Here is a 19,933-nt window from a genome sequence, read left to right as displayed (position 1 = left end):
TTTTGGCTAAAGTAAAAAAAAAAATCGTTGTCATTTTCTTGCCTGCTGGCAGTAATTCTTTTGCACTGATAAGAAAGATGAGCAATTTATCTTTCGCAATGTGTGGATTTCTTGAAAAACAAGTCGTGCCAAAAACGAAATGAACATTTCATTTAAACATAATGCTGAAGAATATTGTCTGTAACAATAAACGGTGCGCGAAGACAGGATGACAGGCACCGCTGGGATTTGAACCCAGGATCTCCTGTTTACTAGACAGGCGCTTTAACCAACTAAGCCACGACGCCGGCAGCATTCGCCTCTTTTACTTCCACTTGGACACACCGCTCTGAGACACCTGCGTTCAGTAAGCGCTGAGTCGGCTGGCTGAGCACGTTGCCTCCTTTACATTCAATAGGAGCCCCGACACTAAGAGAAAGGTACAGAAATGGCTTTTATCGGGCACTTTTCATGTCCAATGCGCTTGACATCTCCCACGGGCGGCAGAGTTCATTTACGACACTTTTCCTTTCTTTATTCTTTCTGTACTCTTTGATGAAAAAAAACGAGCAATCATGTAAGGGACAATGTATTTTTTCATAGAGAAAACGTGCACCAGGAAATGTTGTGTTTAGAAGAAGTGAGTTAACATGAAAAGTGACCTAATTTACCGGAGCAAATGCTCACCTAGCAAGAGCTGCTTTGCTACAAGAGAGAAGTAGAGTAAAGACGTGATCATTTCACACCGTTGTGGAACAAAACGCTTTTTTTGTCAAGACAGAAAACCAGGCTGCTCCAGGTGAGGCTTAAACTTTCAACCTCGGCATAACTCCACTGATTGTCATTTTACTGTACATGGCCTGAACCAGGAAGAAGATTGGAAGTCAAGACGTTATGGTGTTGTTTTAATACTTTCCTGCTCTTTTAATATTCAGGTTTAATCTTTTATTTGGGAGTACTTTCAATTGATATTAATCCTAGTCCCAATGAACGATTCTGGGCCATGGTGCATCTTAAATAATGTTCTTATAGATTTCAGTTCCGAAAACAACTCAGTAGCAGGCTATGCAGAACAAGTGAACACATTTCGAACTGTTGTGAATGCAGTGGAAATAATTTAGTCACTAAATAACAAGCTTATGCACCACTCGCTTGAAAATTGTTATATTTAACAAAAATTGCTTTCCAGACACCACAACTATTCACAATAATTTTATCAATACATGTCTTAATGAAAAGTGTAATTTTTTAATAATTAACTTTAATGTCCATCTTTATTAGTAGATGTATTACATGTACAGCCTTTAATATGTGATAGTGAATTTTCAGGTATCCTGGGGAGGGAAGAAAACTGAAATGAAGGAAATACATATTTAAAGGGGTGTGTTCTGTCATATCTGGGCGTTTGAATAGATTTGTTGTATAAGTTATTGTGATTTCACTCTATACTTGTGTTTCTCAGGAGAAAGTCGTTACATTGGGGGTTTGAGGGTATAGAAAATATGTTGTGCTGTACAGGTAAATGTAAGGATATGTTGAAAAAAATGTATTGTCACCTTTGTGAACGTCATTATTAGATATCTGTTGATCGTTTAGCGACCTAGGCCTCCCTCTGGACTCTGCACTGAGTTGAAAGCTACAGTAGCTCCTCACTGCTTGTCCTGTATTGTTACCTGTGCTCTCGTCTGCATTATCGATGTGCAGCACAGCACCAAGAACACCATAAACTTTGTGACGGAAAGTGCTTAAGAGCATAAAAAATATTGAACATTTTAAACATTCATAGAACAACTTGAAAACTGAGGGACAAAAGACCATCTATTTTGCAGGTTCACAGTAGTTGCAAGAAAACCAGTCGCCTGACTAGTGACCTAGAGATAAAAAGTTCGATATTCTACTGACTGGGCTATTCCTGTCTACTCAGTTTCTCTCTGAAACAACGTTTTTCAAGAAATTTGCAAAATTTGAAATACAATACTTGCTTAAAAGTGCAGATTATTTTTTACGCAAAACTGCAAATGGAGAAAACAGACTCTTTGGAGTCTCTGTGGTACAATTGCTTAGTGCGGCCAGGTTGGGACTAAAATTATAGTAAGGTGATGGTTCAAGTGCATCCAGGCACACCTTTCTCACTGTTCCAATGTGAACATCTATGGAAAAAATGGCATAAAATATTTAACAGATTATTGACCTAATTGATACCGATGTCTTACCACTTGGCCACCACGCCTGCAGTTCCACTTACTTTCCCATCAAGGCTAGCATGTTTTTTAAAATACAAAAAAGTTCCATCTTTGAGCACAAATTGCCATGGTAGGAGGAATAAAACAAATATGACTGTTCAAATGAATTCTATTGAAACTGATTTAATCGCGCAGAATCTACAACAACAAAACCATGATTCTTAACAAGGAGATACTGGGCAGCAGTGGGATTCCAGCTCACGCCCTCGAAGAGATGGAGCTTTAATCCAGCTCCTTAGAGCGCTCGACCAGGGTTACGCTTGATAGCAGCTTTTCAGCACTTGTAGTCTGACTTTGTGGTGTTATGCTCCATGGAAGAGACTGCACCTCCTTTTTTCGAGATGCTTTCTCTCACTTGGTGAAATATTCACTTCTTTGGCCCTCTGAATATAGTTCTTCTGTTAAGCAAGCTTCAGACTCTGCTTATAGCGCCCGTGTAGAGATTTTATTTTTACAGGAAGACGCATTCCGAAACGTATCTCTGTAGTTTTAGAAAAGCTTTGAACAGCGCACAAACAGTATTCTAATTTCAACACGGCAGATCTGTGCAGCAATCGTACTCGATTTGACTGTGATTCTGAAATACTTCTAGCAAACATATTCAGGTTTCCTTGAACCTTTAATAAAAAAAAAAATACTTTGCGATGTTCCGCAGATGTGCAGTGTGCCTTTCCTCTTGTCGTATTCAAGAGTACTCACTGCGGGAGCTCCTCACTGCGTGTCCTTTACTCTACTGTGATTTCTTTTAATTTATCTACGTGGAGTGTGGTGAGAAGATCACCTTGAACATTTTTGGTTTGTGAAAGGAAACACTAAAGAAAATACAAGTGATGAACATTTAAAATAACCACAGTACAGCTAGCAGAGGGAAAGATAAAAGATGATTTAGAATGACATTCACAATAGATTGAAGAAAAGCACAACCGCTCAAACAGGGACTTGAACCCTGGACCCTCAGATTAAAAGTCTGATGCTCTACCAACTGAGCTATCCAGGCCCCACAAGAAAAGCAATACTGTCGGGATTCTTGCAAGTCACGTCTCTTCTTGTTCCGAAGCGCAGTCGTACCTGACCCGTCTGGAATGACCGCTGACGGACTTTATCCAGAAGTGACGGCGCCACTCCCAGTAGAATGAGAGAGAAATACAGTACGACACGAGGAGTCAAGGGACTCCCACAATTCATCTTTCCTCACATTACTGATTTTTTCACAAAGAATTTGACCTTTTCACAATCAGATTTTTTCACATTTAATAAGATCCTTTAATCAACAACATTTAAGAAAGAAAACAAATGGAACATTTTTTGGAACAATAATAAAAAAAAAACCTTCAATGTCTTGGTTGTATACGTGTGCACACCCTTTATAAAGGGGGTAGCAACTGTGCTGAAATTTAACCAGTCACATTCCAGATCATGTACAAAGGTTATTTGCCTTTGCCAGACATCAATTGTATTGATTCGTATTAGTCCTATTTAATATCAGCTGATCACATACAGACGCAGCCATTCAAAGTGCGTGTTATAGACACGTACTGCAGGTGGCGTCGCGCATTGTGACGCAAGATGACGCGAGGCACCGCAGTACGTGATTGGTTGACCGACAGGGGCACTCGTGGTCCGTTGGTATGTCGTAGAAAGACTTACAGTAAACGTCTTTGCTGTGCCCGTTGTAGATATTGAATTTTACCACTGAAAGGAAATCTTAGTAGCTGAGCATAAAAAGAATAGGAGCATACTGTAACGCGTGTGAAGGCCATAAACGATATTAATTTTGGAACATAAACATACAGTATATGGCTGGTCTTGGTACTTTAAAGAAAAAATACACACCAGTATTTCATTTCTCCCTAAACATTTTAAGCATCGAAGTCTTTAACTAAAGAGATACTGGAGTCAACAGGCATACTTTTAGAATTTGATTAAAAGGGAATATAATTTTGAATCGCGTATATATTTTATGAAAGCAAGATTGCTCAGCTGGACAAAAGTACACAACCTACCTTTATCAGAAATATTTATGCATCAAAGCCTTTACTGAAGATATTACTAATAGTATTGATAATGAATGACTTTGGACAAGCTGTATACTCAAAGTATAATTTCTTTAGCACATTTGTACAAGCACTTGAAATCTGTCCAAGCCATATTTTGTCAGGCATTTTGTTTTACTTCAACGGGCATAAAAACTCCCTTGCTTTTAACAGGGCATTTCATAATTTCTAACTACGAAAATGATTTAAAATGTGACACTTATCATTCAACTAGAGCTCAAAATATCACAAGGATCCTCAAGAGCACAGCAAAGACTGTATTAAAAGATACTTGTATGAGATACATGAGAATCCAGGCTTTTTTTATCAACGCTTTCTTTTCCGTATACCAGATTTTATGGAACCACTTCAGAAGGGTGTCAGCCAGTCAGATTCCAGGAATCGGTACTTAAAAGAAAAATACACACCGGTATTCCATTTCTCCTTAAACATTTCAAGCATCGAAGTATTTAACTAGCATGTGAAATAGCGTGTGAAAAAGTGGTAGTTTTAAGCTTTTCTGCTAATATAATATGGAATCGCGTATCTAAAGAATTTAATAACGATATGATTATATTCGTGTACTGCGACAGGGCTATGTAGGGCTGTTTCGCCTCCCTATCATGCGAGTTGTGTTGTAGCCTACTGGTCTACGTGCCTGATTAGCAATTTTCAGATTGTGTGTTCAATTCCAGCTGGTGCTGGACTTTTCTTTTAACAAACATTTCTTCGAAAAAATAGAATAGCGATATTATGGACAATCAATTGACTTTTATATTTCAAAATATCGCAACATGATCAATTCTAAGTCATTTTTGATAACAATGAATAGTCACCTTCTTCCCTTCTGCGGGAAACGGTCCCTGCTTCTGCTTCCTGCTTCTATTGTGTGTGTGTGTGTAATAGAGTAAATTTGTATAGAGAAATGGAGGCTGGACAGTATGCGATACAATATAAACATTTATATTGATTTAAATCGTGTTTTGATTTAAATCGCAAACGCGTGTTTAATTATATGTGTTTTTTTAATCATAATCAGGCTAATGCAACATAAATTGATACAGTATCTCTGTCTTATTTTTAGTAAATAAAGTGCATTTTTGCACACTATATGTGCAAACGTTTTATGATATGTCGCTGTTGTGAATGTCTGTGGACATGTGCTGGCTGGACAGGAGGTTCCACTGTACACAGAGATCTTAGAAGACAAAGATCAGACCTGGGCGCCGACAGTCAATCTGGACAAGACCAGTTATGGTTTTCCAGAAAAAAAGCCAGACCCCAGGGAAACAGCTACAAATTCACACTTAACAACACATTAACACCTAACAACGGGAGCAGGGACGAATTAGGCCAGTACCCACTATTGTTAAACATACAGAAAAGGATATTAAAGTATTGAATATTAGTATTGGCTTTAGTATTAGCCATACAGAACATTAAAGTGCCCCTTTTCCATTCAGCGGGTGCCTGAGCCGCTGTGTCCTATCTTCTGACAGTCGCCGTTGTGAACAAACATTTCTTTGGAAAAATGAGACGTTTCCCTTTGTCAGAGATATAAATATATAATATATAAATAAATTAAATTTAACTAACATTTGAAATAGCATGTGAAAAAGTGGTAGTTTAAGCTTTTCTGCTAATATAATATGGAATCGCGTATCTAAAGAATTTAATAACGATATGATTATATTCGTGTACTGCGACAGGGCTGTGTAGGGCTGTTTTGCCTCTCTCTTCATGCGACTGTACCAGGAAGAGGATTTCTTTCTATTCGAAACGTGTATTTTAAAAGTTTAAGAAGTAAAAACCTGACACAGATTTCTAAACTGATCAGGATCGTTATCTTTGTCTTGCATAATAATGTTCACCGCTCTGTCCAGCAAATTAATAATAAACTTTATTTTATATAGCTTTTTAAACGAATAAGTAGTTAGATTGCTCATAAACCTAATCACTTGCTTTCTCTTTTTATTTAGGCTCAGATTTCAACTATAGATCGTATTATTAATAACCATAATAACAACCAACCAACAAAAACAACCATATAAACATAATACCAACCAAAAACATAGATAACAACCACAATACAAAATCAAATATATCAAACCATTATACTCTCGCAAATTCCTCCAATTATCATAGTCCCGCCCCTTATGCAAAACCAAACCCTCCTCCCATCCCAGTTTCTCCTCTTTATCATAAACAAAATCCACCTCAATTTTCAACATAAAGCATTACTGCTTACTGGGTTTTTGAGTGGGGGGGGGGGAGGTGTCTTTCGCTGGAAATCTCGCCTGCTTCTACTTTACGACTACAACCCCCTCTCTGCAGGAGTGCTGGCTGTGACGAATTAAACCGGTTTCACAGGTATTTTCAAAGTAGGAAGTACAGTGTTAACTGGTAGCTGGGCTCCTCAATGAAATCGCTTTAACATGCTAATGTGTTGGTGTAACAGTCCGGGAGTGGCAAGCTTCTAATGTCAACTCGACTCGATTGGAAGACAATGAACGTATTTTAGCCCTAAATGAATTAATAGCAAACATGGTTTACATAAAATACAGTTTTCCAAGAAAGTTTATAATAATGCGATCTAAAGTTGAAATCTGAGCCTAAATATAAAGGAAAAGCATTTTCAGAGAGCAATCACGCTGTGTTTATGTAGAAAAAGCGATTAGGTTTATGAGCAATCTAATTACCTATTCGCCTAAAACGCTATATAAAATAAAGTTTATTTAGAGATGAATGATCAGTGTCGCAGTTTAAATAATTTTCGTAGGAGGGCTTGGACAGATTCCAAGTGCATTTTTGCAATTTACGTTGTAATACAGTTTAGAATACAGTTAGTCTAAGCTTTATCAGCTTTATTTATGGGTTGCAATTTAGAAAAAGTCAAAAACCGCACTCAAAATGCAATTTAGAGCTTTCTGGCAAGAGGAGACACCCAAATTATAATGTAACATACCACTGTTTGTGCATTAACAAAGTTATACTGCAATTTTCCTTAGATACGCGATTAAAAAAATAAATTTTTTGAATCCCCGGCGGAACACACTCCATAAGAATCAGCGCTTTTATACAGTATATCGCCTTTAAACACATATATTTAAACACGCGTTTACGATTTAAATCAAAACGCGATTCAAATCAATATAAATGTTTATTTTGTAACGCATAGGTGACTAGTCATTGTTATTAAAAAGACTTCAATCCGATCATGTTGTGATATGTAGAAATATAAATTTGTTTGGTGCGAGTGAGGTTTTATTTAATCTCTGACCAAGAGAAACGTTTCATTTTTTCAAAGAAATGTTTGTTAAAAAATAAAGTCATAGTTCCATGGGATTCAATCACAGACCTTGTGACATGGGAGTCAAGAAACTAATACACAGCGCCACCAGATTTGATAACGCTATAAAAACGCTATAAAATAATGTGACTAGGCACAGAACAAGTTTACAGCACAGTACAATAATAAATGCTGACCATGACTTTAGAAGCATAAATTACCTTACACTCAATTTAAACACAAGCTGTCTTTAGCCCTCTAAGCTGGTTCATACAGAAACGTAGAGATCCAGGCTCAGAACACACAGCTTCATTAGCGAATACATATGCAGAACTAGAGAAGATGTTTTACAGAGGATGGATTTTTAGAAACATCCCATCAGTGACATCACTGAAGTCAACTCCTAGGTACTGTAACTGTCGTGTGGATAGTTTCACAAGAATCAGACAAAGGTTTAAGCATCGCTTGTTCTAGATAAAACTGCAAAAAAAAAAACAACAACCCATAATGTACTTCTTTGCGGCTCTGTTTGCCCAAATCATATATTCTCATCGTGAAATTTAGAAAATAATATTATGTAACCAAAATCCGCAATATGGAAACAGAACCTGTGTAATTGTTGATAGATGATGTACTCGTAACATTTTTACAAGACGAACTACAACATTTAAAAAATGACTTGTATGTACTTGATATCTCTAATCAATCCACGGCGACATTGTTAAAGCAGAGTCCCAGCACAAAACGAAACTAAAACGCCCTGGGCATATCGTTTCGCGCTTCTTATTAGTTTCTCAAAAGTAATTTGACCGTATGAAATGCATAATATAAACCTAGAAACATATACGTGAGCAGTATTTACGTACTGTAGTATCGGTGTTAAGACATACCTCTCAAATACTGTAAATCAAGTTAAAAATATCTCAAGACCGATTCTGGTCATAATGAAACCATGTTTCGTGTATGTTTTCTTTAAAGTACCGAGACCAGCCATATACTGTATGTTTATGTTCCAAAATTAATATCGTTTATGGCCTTCACACGCGTTGCAGTATGCTCCTATTCTTTTTATGCTCAGCTACTAAGATTTCCCTTCAGTGGTAAAATTAGATATGAATATTCAATACTTAAACGGGCACAGTTAAGACATTAAATATACATATACATACTGTACAGTATACAGTACAGTTTTTATACGGTAATATGTTAATGTTCCTAAATCAATCTCTTTTATGAGCATGTGAAAGGCATGGTGAATCGATTCTCAAAAATTACTGTACTTTGCATGATTGGAAACAAATGCGTGATTGTGAAATGCTGTGGTGTTATTTTTACAAAGACGGTCAATGAAAGAAAGAATGTTGACCAGGGCAATACTTTGAGTTTACACTTACAGCTTGTCCAAGGTCATTCATTATTAATACTATTAGTAATATCTCCGTTAAAGACTTTGATGGCCACAGCTCAAACATGAGAGGTTGAGCTTTATTAGCTCCACCTTGCGGAAATTCCGGATACTATTATTTTGCTTGTCGTATTATAGGAGAATTTACGGTAACTAGTGGTATTTACCGGTAACTCGCGGTATTTACCGGTAACTTGAGGTAGACTGCGTACAGCGTACCGGAAAATAATGCGGTATCGCCCGCGCATTTTGAATGGCTGCATCTGTAGCTTGTTGTTAAGTAATTACCACCCTGAAGATATTTACGTGCTCCGTCAGTCTCCTCATGTGTGTGTATATTCTGTGTTTGGTTTTGTGTGGTTGATAAAGAATAAAGCTATCGCTTGGTTCATTTATCTCATCTCCATTGGTCCTTTGTCCTGAGAAGAACCTGTAAACGCTACATTGGTGTCAGAAGCGGGCAGGATGAACAAACCGTGGCAGACATTAACCGATTCTGTCAAGCGCTGGCTGACTCTAAAAGAGACAGAACCCACCGGCAGCGCACATATGGAGCCTGAGCAGCTCCTGGGTGCGACAGGTGGCCACAGCCCTTACCAGGGCTACTCAGTAGTGGTTCTGCCGGTAGAATTGGGGCAACTGGCTGCTACTCCTGGCCAGCGGATACCCCAGAGAGAAGATACCCTCCCTGCCGGAGCCGACCAGCGATTCCCACACTCATCAGCGCAGGTGCGACCCGGTCTCTACGACTGGGAAGCACCTTGGGAAACCTAAGGCAGTTCCAGCTCGCGGCCCGAACGAATGGCTGGAACCGGGCAGAGATGGCCAGCCACCTGGCTGTGGCGCTGGAAGGAGCAGCCTGCCAGCTGCTCCTGGATGTCCCGGAGGAGGACAGAGGAGAATATGCAGCACTGGCAGCAGCTCTCCGGCTGGAGGTGGAGGAGGCGCCTGACCTGATGCGGGAGAGGCCGGCCCTACGGCGGCGCCGACCAGGAGAGCGACTGGGCTCGGTCGCCGCTGATGTCATGTTCCTCGCCCGCCAAGGATACCCAGCTTTCCCCCAGGAGGCGCAGCAGGAGATGGCTCTCCAGGCCTTTCTCAAGGCCCTCTCACCTGAGGAGCAGCGGCGCCACGTACAGCTGGCCGCGCCAGCCTCGCTGGGGCAGGCCTTGGCCCTTGCTACATGGGCTGAGGCCGTATTTGGGGTGGCTGGAAGCACCAGCAGATGCAGTGCGCCCTGCCAGCTGACCAACGGTTTTGGTTTTACCAAGGCTGTGGGAAGAGGGGACACCGAGCCCGGGACTGCCGGGCCCCAAAGCCTCGCACAATTACATCGGCATCGGAAAACGGGAACGGGGCGGCTCAGCGCGGGGACGGCCGCCATTGGAACACCTCAACCCCAGCTCCGGAGAGCGCTGTGAAGACCGGCGCCCTGCACGCCACTGTGGGGCGAGTCAGCTGTAGCCAGGGCCTGTACCTCCACTGCCGAATCGAGGACCAACCCTGCCTGGCCCTGCTCGACACCGGTTCATCGGTAACCCTACTCCGGCCTGGCGTCCTCCCCGACACCGAGGGCACCAACCCCCCAGGATGGGAGGCCTCCGGCCTGCAGCTGAAGACCGTGATGGGACAGCTTGCTGCAGTCCAGGGGAAACAGGTGCTTGCCTTCCGTCTGGGTACAGTGACGGTGCGCCACCCCTGCTACGATTGATCAACGATTGATGCCCCATCAAACATTTTGTAATATCCCCGGAAGTTCATACTTTAGAAACCTGATTCGTGGCTTAAATTCAAGGTAAACAGTATTCCCCACTTCCCTTCGATAGCTCAGTTGGTAGAGCGGAGGACTGTAGTGGAAATGGTGAGGCATCCTTAGGTTGCTGGTTTGACTCCAGCTCGAAGAAAGGTGCTTCTTGTGAACTTTAATCAAACAGTTAAAATAGCAAATCTTTTTCACTCAGACGTTGATCAAAAGGTCAATAAACCACGAAGCAGAGGCTCTTGTTCCGAATTAAACTCCCGTCTGAATGTCTTGTTTTGGCCAAAATCTGATCTTTGAATTAAGGGAGTACTCTGTCTGCTTTGTAATTCAAAAGTATATACAAATGTCACGTTTTTTTTTTGTAGATATAAAGGTGTTCTCTGTTTTCAAAGGAAAGGATATGTACTTAATTGGCTTTATGATTTGGTATTGATTTTGTATCGTTATATTATTAAGTTTGTGTTTTTTGTGTTTTTAACGTACAAAGGCAAACAAGGCACACATCTGTTTATACCAGCGGTGAATTGTACGTTTTTATTTACAAGCTACTGTGCACTTTTGGGAGTATAACAGGTTCGATATAAAGTGGCAAAAATATAAAAAGGGAAAATACCCCAGTCTGCGTGTAAAGCCCTCACTGTGACTGTTGTTTTATTGTTAAATTCGGCGTACTGTGCACGAAATGTTGCAGAAACACAATCTGATATTTTAATAATCATTATTTTAATAATTTGATAAGTATGAGGCCCCGGATCCAAATATTCAGTTCTGTTTTTTTTAAGTGATATCTTCCCTTCCTCTCGTGGAAATCACACGATGTGAGCAATTGTTTTTTGTTCTTTTTTTTTTCACGTTGTGATCCGAAGAGCCTCAGACGCCCAGTCTGACAGTAACCAAACCAGAATGGATTCTGCTGGGAGCCGGACTGAGAGTACCATCTACAGCTGCTGGATGGTACTCTGCGTCCTGCTGCTCCAGCAATTATTTTGACGAAAGACAGATTACTTGTGCGCTTTTAACCTTCTCGCAGCTACAGGCGAGATATGAAGGCACGTGCTGGTACACCTTCTCTAACTTTCACAATCGCGATAAACTTTCTTTTTAAAAGACCTTTGAAAAACTAGATATAGATATAGATAAAGATAAAACTAGATAAAAAACATGAGCTTTTTTGGTTTTTACATTAATCGATTTTGAATCAAATTTGATCTTTTTACATTGTATTTTACATTGAAAAAAGCGTGCATACCTAATCCACCAACAGACAGAGCAATATTTTATGTTGCCTTCCGGAGCTTTCAGCGTGTGATGGATTTGTATGGGCGTCTGTATGATACCACTACAGCACTGGCGCAGGTGCAAAATCCACTTTTTGGACCGAATGGACCGAATGGACCGAAGCACAGGAGCCAATATAAGAGAAAACGACAGGTGTTTAAACAGAGTATGTCCCAATGTCTGCGACAACGCATTGTGATTTTGTATAAACGCAAATGGTTTATCATTTAAAAGCCAACATCATTCTTTTTATCCCTGGCGCTAATACCCTACCACACATGCGAGCTGTTGTGTGAAAGAAAATTCATATGTGCGTAGGAAGGCAGAATAAAATCCAGAACTGTATTGGTGATATCGATAAACAGGGCTCATGTTCACAATAAAACTTTATTGTATAAAACGTTAAAATTCGTAAATATTTGTTTTAATCATGCAAAGTGTCTGTTAAACCATTCATGAAGGATTCTTAGACAGAAAAACACACCATTATATGAGAAAATATATTTACTATATGTGCATTTAACTTACTTTTTAACAATTTTAGTTTCAAGGTCAATGAAAATTGTTGCCCTGGTTTTTTGTCATAAATACACAAGCTTTTTATGTCTTGTGTCAGAAATAAACTGCATGAAATTTGCTAAAGCAACAAAACGTAAGTGCGACAAAGAAGACAAACATTTGCGTTCATAGTGCAATGTTTTCTCGAGCCTTTAAAATTACTTTAAACGCAATTTGTTTTTTCTCTGTAGCTCTAAGGCTTTGTCATTTAGGTGTGCTGTTTTTTTTTTTACATGTTGAAAAAAAGTCGCTAAATCATACGAAACATAAAAACTCCAATTGTAAACAATTGACCATTCATATTCCTGAATTTTAAACCTATGGAGTATTTATACCTTGTCTTTGTATTTGTGCATATTACAGAGCTCCTTTTCAAAAGCTGTCAGTATAGAATAGTGCTTAGGTTTCCTGTTTTTTTTACCCAGGTGGTCCAGATAAGACTCTTGGTATAGGAGCGCGTCTGTGTTGCCTTCTGGATTTCAAATGAGCAGCTCAGTGCAGAAAAGAACCCTGTAGATCAGCATGTACATTTGCATGGACAGTAGATTTTTCAGAAAGTGTAATTGGATTATAGCACGTGCCCCTGACGATGTTGTTGATACATCATATGTGCTCTTTTTTGTATTATATGTATTTTTGTTGTTCAAATAAAAAAATATAAAAAAAACTTTCAGGATGCTTGCTGCTGTAAAAATAAAATGACATCAAGGGCGCTGTACGCAGAGGTCTGAAACCTGCTCCACTTTATCCAAGAACTTTATCCAGAGGTGTTAAAGAAAATTGATTTATTTTCCTGACTGCAATGTATGGTGAAGCATAAAATCTAGCTGCATAAATCTCTATTACGTGTCATTTATGAAGGCGTTTCAAATAGCAGCCAGTGAAGGATTAACGTTTTTGGAGCATGTATTATATTCTAAATACTCTTACTTAAATAAGCTTAAATTCGCATGCTGTTATTTAGACATCGCAAACCAGTCTGACCTCATACAACATTCTGTGCCCGCTGAGTAGATCTTAAAGCAGCTACAGCCAGAGTAGCAGTAATGGCAACACAGTGCTTGGAGTTCAGCTTTTCTTATTTCTTCTGCGGAACCACTGGTATCGGAATATACTGATCCGCATAAGAAGCGCTACCGGTTTCAGATAGTTTTTATTGAGTGCTGCTCTAAACTTTACATTTGCTTAGACTTGTTTTCCCCATGAAAAAAAGACATTTCCCTAATTACATTTAACTTTTTTTTCCCTTATCATCAAGTAGAAATAAAACATATCATTCCATTTAAGAGCCACAGGCAGGATGGCTGGTGGTCCAAGGCGTTGCGTTCAGGTTGTAGCTTCCCCTAGAGATGTTTGTTCATTTCCCACTTCTGACAAAGAAGTTAGAGTGGAAACGGTAACATCCTTAAGTAAAAAACATTTCACATTTCATGTGTTTAATGTTAAGTGTCTTGGTGGTTGATGGCTCTTCTCTCTTGCAGGGTGATGGCAAAATTCTTGAGAGAGGGAGTCTCCTACGTAAGGCTGCTCTTCGTCAAGAGTGGAGACAACAGGAACAGACTTCAAACCGACATTAATTACTGAGAGCAGGCGAAAACGTCTTTTGAAATGAGGAAATGTCTGCTGACAGTAAACAGAGCTCACGGTGAGCTGCGGACAAGCGCTCCTCGTTAGTACAGTGCTGAGTACCCCTGCTTGTTGCGCGGGAGACCGGGGTACGTTTCTGTGACAGGGCGCTGTTTTTTTTTTTAATAGATGAATCATATTCAAATGTTAAACAACTGAGCAGCATATTGCTATAGACCAGGATGGCCGAATGGTTAAGGCGTTGGACTTAAGATCCAATAGACGAAAGTCCACGTGGGTTCGATCCCCACTCCTGGTAGTGTCGTACTAAGTTTGAAGTGACAGAACACTTTGATGATTTACACTCTATTTAAATATGAATTCACTAAATTTCAGTTCAGTTCTCTTCACATAACTGAACTCTCACTATCGCATACTGAAGGCTTTACATCCATTAGCTGTGATACAGCTCCCAATAAAGACAGAATCAAACAGTTTGTTCTGTCTCGCATGGTGATCCTCTTCTCGATCCAAATGAAATGTTTAATATGATGCCTCGAGAAAAAAAAGGAGTGAATTTCCGCCTGTAATGATTGATGCCCCCTCAAACATTTTGTAACATCCCCGGAAGTTTATACAGTAGAATCCTGGTTTGTGGCTTAAATTCAAGGTAAACAAGACTAAGGAAACGAGTTGGAAACTTGATGTCGAACTGGAATTTAATCACCCGGAATATTTCACTACATTGGGCAATATGTGCCAGAGAGGAGCACTTTAGATCCCTTCGATAGCTCAGTTGGTAGCGTGGCGGACTGTATTAAAAACAGTTAGGAATCCTCAAGTCGCTGTTTTCACTCCAGCTCGAAGGAAGGTGCTTTTGTGAACTTTAATCAAAGAGTTAAAATAGCAAATCTTTTTCACTCAGACGTTGATCAAAAGCTCAATAAACGATGAAGCAGAGGCTCTTGTTCCGAATTCAGCTAACATCTAATTGTCTTGTTTTGGCCAAGATCTGATCTTTGAATTAAGGGACTACTCTGTCTGATTTGTAATTCAAAAGTATATACAAATGTCACTGTTTTCAAAGGATAGGTACTTAATTGGCTTTATAATTTGGTATTGATTTTGTATCGTTATATTATTAGGTTTGTGCTTTCTGTGTTTTTATCATATTGTGAACTTCTTTTTTAAACAAATGCTTACAAAGGCAAACACAGCACACATCTGTTTATACCAGCGATGAATTGTACATTTTTATTAAGTACAATCTACTGTATTTTTAGAAAAAATGGCGTACTGTGCACGATATGTTGCAGAAACACAACCTGATATTTTCATAATTATTATTTTAATCATTTGACAAGTATGAGGTCCCGGATCCAAATCTTCAGTGCTGATTTTTTTTTGTGATATCTTCTCTTCCTCTCGTGGAAATCACAAGATGTGAGCAAATGTTTTTTGTTCTTTTTTTTTCACGTTGCGATCCAAAGAGCCTCAGACGCACAGTCTGACAGTAACCAAACCAGAATGGATTCTGCTGGGAGCCGGACTGAGCTCATTCTCACTCCCTGTGCTGAAAACAGAATTATCTCTTCCCCGAACATCGTCTACAGCTGCTAGATATTGCTCTGCGTCCTACTGCTCCAGCAATTCCTTTGACCAAAGACAGATCACTTGTGCGCTTTTAACCTTCTTGCAGCTACAGGCTCTTTGATGGTTCATGCTGATCATTGTGGATCCAAAAGAAAATTTTAAAACTCATACATTTTCGATTGTAATTTGCATCTAGCTACAACGTCCCTGGAAAAGAGATTGTATTAGTTGCGTGCAATCGGTATCTTTTACTTGACGTATGGTAGTAGAAATAGTTTGAATAATGTTTTCTAAAGAAGATTGTATTGCCAGGACCTGCCTTTAGCGCTCAGTAGCGATTTCGCTGTTGATATAGATGGAGAAGAAATGTAAGATGAATGGATGATCTAAGCTAAAATAGCCCTAACACCCCTCCTGTAGCAGTGTTTGTATTCATAGCAAGTAATATTCTTTTTCAAACCCGACCGTTGCTTTTGCATTAAGTGTTATGTAACCATTAGCGGTTTCGGTAGCTTCTGAAGAGCGCACTTTTCCAAACTGAAGCCTACTGTATAAGAACATTATTCAAGATGCACCATGGCCCAGAATCGTGCATCGGGACAAGGATTAACATCAATTGAAAGTACTCCCAAATAAAAGATTTGACCGAAAAATTAAAAGAGTAGGCAAGTATTAAAACAACACCATAACTTCCAAACTCTTTCCTGGTTCAGGCCATGTAAAATGACATCATCAGTGGAGTCATGCCGAGGTTGTGAGCTTAAGCCTCACCTGGAGCAGCCTGGTTTTCTGTCTTGACAGGTAAACAGTGTTTTGTGTTATTTGCTAAATGGAGAGAGGATTCTGTGTTAATTGTGCTCCTCCTGGAAGAGGTCAAGATGAGATGTTCACGAGGCTGGTGGTAAATATCCTATCCAGGAATATTTTTTGTTCTTTATCGGGGAATATCGAATATCCGGGCTGTATATCGGGGCTGTAGGGGGTCAGATCTATAGATGTAGTAAACACATTAGTGGAGACGGTGTGTGTGCTCTCTGTGAGAGAGCCTGGCGGGAAGAATAATCTGTGGTCTGGGAAGAAGAGACCCTCGTTGGAAGAGCGGCGCTCCTCACAGGAGAGAATGAAAAAAATCTTTTCCAGGGACGCTGATTTTTCTCTTTGGGGGAATTAAAAGCACTTGTGGCGAGTGACCTCGTGGCGCAACGGTAGCGTGTCTGACTCCAGATTAGAAAGTTGTGTGTTCAACTCACGTCGAGGTCAGCTGATATGTTTGCAGGTGCTGCTGGTGCCGAACCCGGAAATTACACCACGCAGTCGGGTTTTATCTGTACACCACTTAAGTAATCTGAATGAAATAACAGAGCAGTACAGAACACCCAGTCAGGAGCTTATGCAGCGAATCATCTTGAACACGACAAGAGAAAAGGTACACTGCCCAAAAAGCCTGATTTAAATCACAAAACCCCGGTAGAAGTCGAATCGACAATCTTATAAAACGAAATCAGACGCGTTATCCATTAAACCACTAGCCCGTCACGTAAATGAATTACACCATGGTGAGTTCTGCGCCGCTACTAGTAATACCCCACCCCCATCTTAAATTCTAAGTGAGAAACGTGTTTTCTACATTTTTGTCAGTTTTAAAACTAGGAGTATACGGCACTCTGCACAGTGTACGAAGTAAATTATTTTCGCAGTAATTAATTAATTTATTATATTTATTAATAAAATAATAAAATAAATTTACTTCGTACACTATGCAGAGTGCCGTATACTCCTAGTTGCGGCACACACGATATATACAGTAAAAAGCCTCAGGCACTGTGTTAGATGTGTTTTCGACGTTATATATGCGTTTATTAATGTCGTCAATTTTACGGTTGCAATTCGACTTTGATTATACGTCGCAACGACGTTTATATACGTATAGCCGTATTTTCGCTGTGAATATACGTATATTCGACGAATCACCGCCCACTGGGAATAGGTTTATTCCATGCTGAAAAGAGAAGAGAGAAAACATAACGTTTCAGCTGTGAAACCTTCTTCAGGTTTGTTTTCTCTCTTCTATTTTCAGCATGGAATAAACCTACAGTATTACTTGTTCCTTTGCAGATTCGAATGCTGACGTAGCTACCCACCTGAATATATTAAACGTTTCATCTATATGATTAACATAATGTTCTCCTGAATAACTACTCGAAAGAAGCCGCAGCTCAGGTGTTAGAGATATTTGAAATTGGATCAGTGGATTTAGAGTCCAGACTGTGAACTGACAGCTGACACAGGTCTTTTATAGAACCGTTTTGATTTTCTCTACTTTGTCCCCGTAACGTCATTGTCCTGCTCGCAGCCGAGCCCGACACACGGTACCGTCTGGTTTCTGTCGCTGGGCGGGTCTGTGTGGGTTCTAATGCCCCAGTATTATGACGGGGACACTGGACTGTAAACAGGTGCCGTCCTTTGGCTGAGACGTAAAACCGAGGTCCTGACTCTGTGGTCATTAAAAATCCCAGGTCGTCTCTCGAAAGAGTAGGGGTGTAACCCCGGCATCCTGGCCAAATTTCCCATTGACCCTTACCAGTCATGGCCTCCTAATAATCCCCATCTCTGAACTGGCTTCATCACTCTGCTCTCCTCCCCACTAATAGCTGATGTGTGGTGAGTGTTCTGGCGCACTAGGGGAGTCCCCATTACCTCTAAAGCGCTTTGAGTGGAGTGTCCAGAAAAGCGCTATATATGTTTAAACAAATGTAATAAAAATATCATGTTTGATTAATGTAAAAACTGATAAAGCTAATGCTTTTTTCAGGGCTATATCTACTTTTTTTAAAAAAAGAGAAGTCTGTCGCGATTGTGAAATTTAGAGAACATGCACCAGCGGGTGCCTTCACATCTCCAGCTTCAGTCTCGCCTGTAGCTGCAAGAAGGTTAAAAGCGCACAAGTGATCTGTCTTTGGTCAAAGGAATTGCTGGAGCAGTAGGACGCAGAGCAATATCTAGCAGCTGTAGACGATGTTCGGGGAAGAGATAATTCTGTTTTCAGCACAGGGAGTGAGAATGAGCTCAGTCCGGCTCCCAGCTGAATCCATCCTGGTTTGGTTACTGTTGACTGTGCGTCTGAGGCTCTTTTTTCGCAACGTGAAAAAAAAAACAATTGTTCACATCGTGTGACTTCCACGAGAGGAAGGGAAGATATCATTTTTAAAAATATCAGGACTGAAGATTTGGATCCGGGGCCTCATACTTATCAAATTATTAAAATAATAGTTATTAAAATATCAGATTGTGTTTCTGCAACATTTTGTGCACAGTACGCCATCTTTATCTAAAAATAAAACAGTCACAACGAGGCCTTTACACGCAGTCTGGGGTATTTTTCCCTTTTATATTTTTGCCACTTTATATCGAACCTGTTATACTCCCAAAAGTGCACAGTAGATTGTACTTAATAAAAATGTACAATTCACCGCTGGTATAAACAGATGTGTGCCTTGTCTGGCTTTGTAAGCATTTGTTTAAAAAATAAGTTCACAATACGATAAAAACACAGAAAGCACAAACTTAATAATACAACGATACAAAATCAATACCAAATCATAAAGCCAATTAAGTAGCTATCCTTTGAAAACAGAGAAAACCTTTATATCTAAAAAAAACTTGACATTTGTATGTATTTTTGAATTACAAAGCAGACAGAGTAGTCCCTTAATTGAAAGATCAGATCTTGGCCAAAACAAGACAATCAGACGTGAGCTGAATTCAGAACAGGAGCCTCTGCTTCATTTATTGAGCTTTTGATCAATGTCTGAATGAAACAAATTCGCTATTTTAATTATTTGATTAAAGTACCTTCCTTCGAGCCGGAGTCAAACTAGCAATTTAAGGATTCCCAGCTGTTCCCACTACTGTCCTTCACTCTACCAGCTGAGCTATCGAAGGGATGTCAGGTGCTGCTCTCTGTCACATACTGCCCAATGTTGTGCAATGTTCCGGATGATTTAAATCACAGATCGACATCGTTTCCCACTCGTTTCCTTAGTCTTTTTTACCTTGAATTTAACCGACGAACCAGGATTCTACTGTATAAACTTCCGGGGATATTACAAAATGTTTGATGAGGCATCAATCATTCCAGGCAGAAATGGACTCATTTTTTTTTCTCGGGGGATCATATTAAACATTTCATTTGGATCGAGAAGAGGATCATGAGGAACAAAACTAAGT

The 19,933-nt window shown here is 39.8% G+C and overlaps 5 non-coding genes across 5 annotated transcripts; 3 read left to right on the top strand and 2 right to left on the bottom strand.

The window, feature by feature from the left end:
* Positions 1–213: 213 nt before the first annotated feature.
* On the bottom strand, positions 214–287 carry trnat-agu (transfer RNA threonine (anticodon AGU)). The gene has a single exon. It is a non-coding gene; the product is annotated as a tRNA-Thr (tRNA).
* A 2,859-nt stretch (positions 288–3,146) lies between these two features.
* Positions 3,147–3,219, bottom strand: trnak-uuu (transfer RNA lysine (anticodon UUU)). Its single transcript has one exon. It is a non-coding gene; the product is annotated as a tRNA-Lys (tRNA).
* A 7,546-nt stretch (positions 3,220–10,765) lies between these two features.
* On the top strand, positions 10,766–10,853 carry trnay-gua (transfer RNA tyrosine (anticodon GUA)). The gene is given in 2 exon segments: positions 10,766–10,802; positions 10,818–10,853. It is a non-coding gene; the product is annotated as a tRNA-Tyr (tRNA).
* Positions 10,854–14,349: 3,496 nt separating this feature from the next.
* Positions 14,350–14,432, top strand: trnal-uaa (transfer RNA leucine (anticodon UAA)). The gene has a single exon. It is a non-coding gene; the product is annotated as a tRNA-Leu (tRNA).
* A 2,462-nt stretch (positions 14,433–16,894) lies between these two features.
* trnaw-cca (transfer RNA tryptophan (anticodon CCA)) lies at positions 16,895–16,966 on the top strand. The gene has a single exon. It is a non-coding gene; the product is annotated as a tRNA-Trp (tRNA).
* The last annotated feature ends 2,967 nt before the right edge of the window (positions 16,967–19,933 follow it).

Source organism: Atractosteus spatula (assembly GCF_055471065.1).
Source record: "Atractosteus spatula isolate fAtrSpa1 chromosome 10 unlocalized genomic scaffold, fAtrSpa1.hap1 SUPER_10_unloc_1, whole genome shotgun sequence".
NCBI lineage: Eukaryota > Metazoa > Chordata > Actinopteri > Semionotiformes > Lepisosteidae > Atractosteus > Atractosteus spatula.
Note: the sequence above shows the minus strand (reverse complement) of the source record. Positions and strands in the feature narration are given on the sequence as shown.